Consider the following 6,776-nt stretch of genomic DNA (forward strand, 5'->3'; position numbering starts at 1 on the left):
ATTCAAAAGCCCTTATATGATACCACCTGACATAGTGGGAGAGTATTTAAAACACATGCTATATCTGTGTACATTGTCAGTACTGAGCCATCTTTCCAGACCTCTGTGTACATTGTCTAACAATCAGTTTACTTAAAAAAAAAATATTATCAGTGTTTCTAGGAGAAAAGTTATTTTATCAGTAAGTATAATTTAAAAATTTCAAAATAGCAAAAATTCTTTGAAGTTAAACATTAAGAAAATGCTAATTTCAAGCATAGTGAGAACAATTAATTATCAATAATATTTCCATGATGTTTGTAGCACATGATTTTAATATTTTCAACTGTTGATATTCAACAAACAGAATAGTTATTTTAAGATATATTTTGTTGTTATGTCTCCCTTTTCATTTCTGATTTTATTTGGATACTGTCTCTGTACTCTCTGCTTAGTCTGGCTAAGGGTTAATCTATCTTGTTGATTTTCTCAAAGAACCAGCTCCTGGTTTTGTTGATTCTTTGTATAGTTCTTTTTGTTTCTATTTGTCTGCAACCCTTTTCTTATGCCATGTGCCTGTTGACGTTGTCTGCCTGTAATTCTTACTTCAAGCTCCATGCCTTTGAAGCCTTGCATGTCTCCTGAAGAAAACTGGCTCAAATCTTATTGGAGGGCTTCCTGTGCCTTCACCATCGATTCTCTGACTGTTCTCCCTCCCCGGCTCACTTTGAGGACATAGAGCACATTTTGATCAGTTTTGGATTTGTAGTGCTTACATCAATGTCTGTAACAGAAAGGGTGCTCAAAAAACATTTATCAACTTCAGTCTTTATAAAACTTTATTTATTTAGACAGAGTCTCACTATGAAACCCTGGCTGGCCTGGAACTAGTTATGTAGGCCCTGTTTTGAACTCGCAGATATCTGCCTCCCTCAGCCTCAGGAGTGCTAGAATTAAAGGCATGTACCACCACACCTGACTTCACTGTGAGACTTTTATCTTAGGGAACATGGAAAGATAGCTTCTAGTATCATTTATTTTAAATTGCTGTTAATCCTTTTATGATGCTAGAAAAGATAAACGGGAGAAGAATCAAACGAATGTCAATGCCACACTTCTTTATAGGGACATAGACTCTCTGGACCACAGCATTTTGTGACTAGGGAAATGACAAGTCCAGAGAATCTATAGTTAAGGCTTCATGGTGAATTGAAATCAGAGAAATCACATTTTATAGAAGAGGCGTATGGCCAAATAGAACCTGAAAAATAAGTTTGAAGTAAACAACATTGCACTCTCACCAAGGCATGTAAAGTACTCAGTGTATTTCCTGGATGCCTAGGGCAGCCCATCCCTTGTTTCCCCACACAGCCCAACCTCCTGATGCAAGATAATTACCGTGGCCTGAACTGCCCATTCTTGCTATATGAAAATATGTCTGTTTTCTTTCCAAAGCCTGAGAGACCTGGCTTCCAGCTGGCTGACACCAGGAGATCATTTTGATAAGTTAATTTATACTAACATCATATTGAGTAATAATGGAGGATATATAAAACCTAGCCCTGTGAGTTGCTCTGATAGAAGAAGGATGTTTCCCATTGTCCCATGTACTTTCCTTGTCGGTTTTTTTCCTTTTCTTCTTTATCTTTTCACAACTCAGCAACTTTAAATCTGCTGAACTCTGCCTCAAGTGACCTCCTCCCTCTGTGTCTACCACTACCTTCTGTCTGGAAACTGCTACTCACTCTTCAAGATGGAAATCAATATCTCTCATCTAAGTTCTCTGTATTCCCCAGGTCTTTGACTTTCATAAAGCTTTTTGTACTTTTTTTCCATTTTTTTCCCCAGAGGTCATTCACTTTTCAGTTGACTTCTACTGCCACAATTCAGTGTACCCAGTAGCCTCCAGGAAGCTGATTGAAAAGGGCACACACCAGTGCCCGTCACCTATTACCTGTCCCCAATACTGCATGTTGCTGATCACCGCCTTTGATTGTCCCACTCTCTGTTCTTAGCACTGCTTCCCCTGAATTTCTTAACATAACAGTCTGCTAATATTTTAGCTATCATTTTTTTCTTCCTCAGCCTGTTTGTTGGCTCCTCTTACAGCTAATCTCTGTGTTGGAATTCCTTAAGGCTGTGTCCTGGCCCCTTTCCCTTCTCACGCTCTGCTCTCCCAATAGGCAAACACTTCCACACCCAGGACCTTAATTATTCAGGCAGCTGACTCTCAGATTACATCTCCAACCCTAAGTTCTATCCTGACACTCAGCCATCTGCTGTTCAGTATAGTCCCTGTGGAAGTTTTGCAGGTACTCTGTCTACACTCACCAGGTTCAAAATCCACATTGTTCTTTGGCCAAGAGAATAGCTCCTTCATTTACACATTAGCCCAGCTAAAATCCAGGAGTTACCACTGACATACCTAGTTTCTTTCACTGTCATATACCGTTGTCCAGTCTTCTAACTTCTAAATGTCTCTCTCATGTTTGACTTGTGTACATCACCACTGACACTCAAGTTATCACCAGACTACAACTATGTGTAGAGCCACCATCGTGTACCCACTCCATACCTAGTGCATTTCTACATTGCAAACATAGTGCTATTTGAAGATTCATTCATTCTTAAGTCTTTTCTCCATGCAAGACACTTCCTAGATGTTGCTGATACAAATGTGACTAAAATGCCTTGTTCCCCATCTGGAATTCTGTAGACTGTGTGATTGGGAAGTTGAATGTAATTGAGACTGTTGGCATAAATAAAGCAGACTGCTTTTCTTCTGCTCTCACAACTCAATCAGCATAAAGCACTTTTTTCCCTCCCTCTGTGTGTGTTATATGTATGTGTTATATGTATGGATGTATATGTGTGTTCGTTTTTGTGCCAGAATACATGAGTATGTATGTGTACACAGCGTGCAGAAAGTCAGTGTCTGATCTTTTCTCAGTTACTCTCTCTACTTTGTTTTTTGAGGCTGGGTTTCTAGAACACGGACCTCACCAATTCAGCCAGACTAACAGACCAGTGAGCTCCAGGGAACTGCCTCTCTTGGAGCCTTACCCAGAACTGAGATCGTAGACATTACCACTGTACCCAGCTTTAACACGATGCTGGGTGGCCTGAAGCCCTCATGCTTGAGCAGCAGGCACTTCATCTGCTAAGCCGTGTTTTAGCTCCAACAAAGAAGACTTTTAGGATATTGAAAAATATGAGGATTTCTCTTCACCAACAGCAAGCAATCATTTCTAAGACAGGAGACACCAATTCAGTGACCTCCAACTCAGTTGACACTATCTACTTAAAGTTGTCCCTGGTGCACCATCTGTACTCCCCAGGCGCACATATTTAGATGCCAATTGCTAGCTACACATTGTTTCTTTCTCCTGTGCCTCTGACCTATTGGCACAATTTAGGATTCCCACACCCCCCCAAGTTCAACTAATTTGTTTGAATGACTCCTCAAATTTAGGGGTGCACACTGTGTTTATAATGGATGTTAGAAGGTGCATGGAGTGGTATATAGGAGAAGGGGCATAGAGTTCCCATGCTCTCTCTGGCATTTGTCCTTTCAGGATTGTAATGCTAACAGACTAGATGACAGGCTATTACAGCCTGTCTCCCTGGTCTGTCTTCTTGATCTCTCGGTTGAGGCAGGTCACTTTCTAAAATGAGGGTAATATCTGCTGTTATTTGTCTAGCTAGCATCTACTATCAGAAAAAGTAGGTCAGAAAGACAGAAGATTTGAATTTCTGCGACATGCCCTGAGGCAGGAATTAGGAGCTAGAAACTGGAGAAACTAAATATATGTCCATGATAATATCACAGGGATTGGCAAAATTTTCTTTGGGGAAATAATTTTTCCCCAGAATCAGAATCTACAAGTGAAGATATAAGAAAGAAGAGTATTTTAGGCAAAATACTGCATGCAAAGAACTAGAATTAAAAGGGACAGGGTATGAAATCAAAGCACACGGTTGTAGCCAGATGTGACCTTTCTCAAGGAATCCAGTAAACTCTCACCCAGTCTGCCAGAGTAGGTGAGCATGTGAGTCATACCTGAGGAAGCACCACTGCCAAGCAGGCATCCATGACTGATTTGAGACCATTGGAAGATTCTAAGACAAAAAGTAATGTAACCAGACTGTACAGTCCTCGGCATGGGGATTCTTATCTCTTGTTCACTTAGATCGGTCTCATGCACAGTATTTGCTGAAAGAATGGATGTCTGTTTGGATAATACACCATTGCATTATATTGTAGCATGTGCTTAATGACCCTTTTCACAAGGTTCAATCCTGAAAAATGGCTTTGATTATTTTTATATTAATCTATTATATTGTATATTATATATGTGTATGTATTCCTAAATATATAAATACAACCTGCTCAGTCCATATGTTGTTTGTATGTGTGTTTTCAGGGCTGATCATTTGGGATTGGATAACCAATTTGTGCACTCTTCTCTAGGGAAAAGTATTTCTCTCACTCAACATTCCATAGTTGCCTGCACTGCTTTGCCTAAGGTTAAGGCCTCATGAGCTCTCTGCCAATCTCAAACTTTTACCTTGAACACCTTAGGCGAGAACAACCACTGGCATCACGCTTAGATGATCGGGTGATGAATCCCAGTCTCAGCCGTAGTGCAGCTGAGCTGTCTTTGCAATGACCACGTAGAGACTATAGTGGGTGCAGACACACATGCACATGTGTGGTTCAGAAGAGATCTGAATTGAACATGTAACTGTGCGGTTCTTAGCTTATGAAATGTAATTGATTCTTAGGAGATAAAATCCCTCATAGATGGAGAAAGGGAGAGGAGTGGGGAGAGGGAAAGAAAGAGAAAGAGAGAATAGAAAGCATAAAAGACAACCAAAGAGAAAATTCTGGGACAATATTCAAATAATAAGAATTTTTAAGATGATAACTATAAAGGAAATAATAACAATCATTTATAAAGAAAAGACCATAATACCATCCACATACTCTCAGATGAAGTGGCTCTCCATCTGTACATGAGGCAAATTCTGTTCTTGGACTTCTTAAGTAGACTGTTACTAAGTCAGCAATGGAAACTAGTTAAGCCCCATACAGTAGAAAGTGTATCTTCTAAGTTTTCAGGCCCATGTGAATTCTGTACTCCTTGGGTTCTATTGGTAACTAATCATGGTAGCCTCTTAGTAGTCTGAATACAGGAAACATTTTGTGGTTTTTAAATTTTGGTCTCTTTGAGATACTGAAGCCCAAGCTGCCCTTGAACTTACAACAGTCCTCCCACAGTCTTCCAAGTGCTGTGCTTAGAGATAGGAGCCGCCATGCTTGGCTAAGAAGTACCTTAAGAACTGTGTATTTAAACTATGGCAGGGCTGGGGACATAGTGCATGTGTATTACATCAACTGCTGTAGTGATGTGCACCTGAAATACTCTGGGACTGGAGTAACTGACAGTTGTGAGTCACAGTGTGGGTGCTGGGAACCAAACGCTGTTCTCTGTGAGAGCAGCCAGTGCTTTTATCCATGGAGACATCTCTCTGGAGGACCCTTTTATGTGATTTCTTGATGCAATATCTCATGTATATTGGAGGAGACCCTCAGTCTCCTCTGATACCAGGTGCACATGTGGTGTACACACATATATTCAGGCAAACACAAATAAAAACAAACATTTTATTTACATATGAATGCATTTGCAATCATTTGATTCCTATCTGATGTGTTTACAGGTGATATATCTAGCCTGCCTAATTGCTTGGCCAGTTGACATTTGGCATCAAAGGTACAAATGCAACCAGCTGGAATGTACCTTGTGTGGATATTGTATGGATGTGTTAGCTTATACAATCCATATAGATCATTCATCTATGTGGAAGTGGCCCCTGACTCATAACATGCTTGCTTTTGAGCATGCCAGTTTCCTATAAACCATTGAGAATCTGAAGGCTTCACTGGTTGCCATAAAACTATACATTATTGAAGGTACTTTGATTAGCTCAGGGAAATAAAATTGTAGTCCTGCAGTTTAAAATAAAACTCAATTATTTGGAAATAGAAGAAAATTTGACTAAACTTAGTTAAAGCATCAGGAGAAGGTGTTGTTTAAAGCTGTTCAGCCGTTGTTTCTCTTTTTCCATGTGCTCCCAGAATTGATAGAGGAGTCATAGTTCCAGCATGTCCAGACAAGATGAACTTTATCAAATGCTTTTTCTTACAACCAAACTATAACAAATTCATCTCATAGATTAAAAAAGCTGGCTTGTGCTTTGTGTTTTGATGTTGCTATTCATTTTCTTTTAGAGCAAGCTATTTCAAACTTCTGCACATATAAACAAATGAGTTATTTGATAAGCAGCTCCAATTTTTCAAACTTTCACTATTTTATTAGTCAGTGTTTTAGTTAAGGTTAAAGGGAGTTTGTGGTTTCTGAGATGAGAGATTCAGCCCTCTTATAAAACTAAAAGATAAATGAATGAAATGAATGCTTAAATCATCTGTTTTCAGACTCAGTTTCTGTGTCTAAATGTTACTTAAAGGCTTTACTGACATTCTCACTATCTTGTAGTTACATCAGATCAACAATAACTCGAGTCTACTACAAAAGAGAAGAGGGATAACGTTGGAGCCTCTGCTAGATATTCTGACAAGTCTGGCTTTAAAATACACTGTATTCCATTTTCCTTCTAAAGGGCCAGAAGATGTGTGTGTGTGTGTGTGTGTGTGTGTGTGTGTGTGTGTGTGTGTGTGTGTGTGTGTGTGAGTTCCTCCTTTCCTTTCTAGTGGCCGAATAATATACAAATGT

The 6,776-nt window shown here is 39.5% G+C and overlaps 1 protein-coding gene across 2 annotated transcripts in view; it reads left to right on the forward strand.

Annotated features, from left to right (window-relative positions):
• Window positions 1–6,776, forward strand: part of Hormad2 (HORMA domain containing 2) — an 89,591-nt gene that overhangs the window by 81,236 nt on the left and 1,579 nt on the right. The window lies entirely within an intron of this gene.

This window comes from Mus pahari, chromosome 13, assembly GCF_900095145.1.
Source record: "Mus pahari chromosome 13, PAHARI_EIJ_v1.1, whole genome shotgun sequence".
Lineage (NCBI taxonomy): Eukaryota > Metazoa > Chordata > Mammalia > Rodentia > Muridae > Mus > Mus pahari.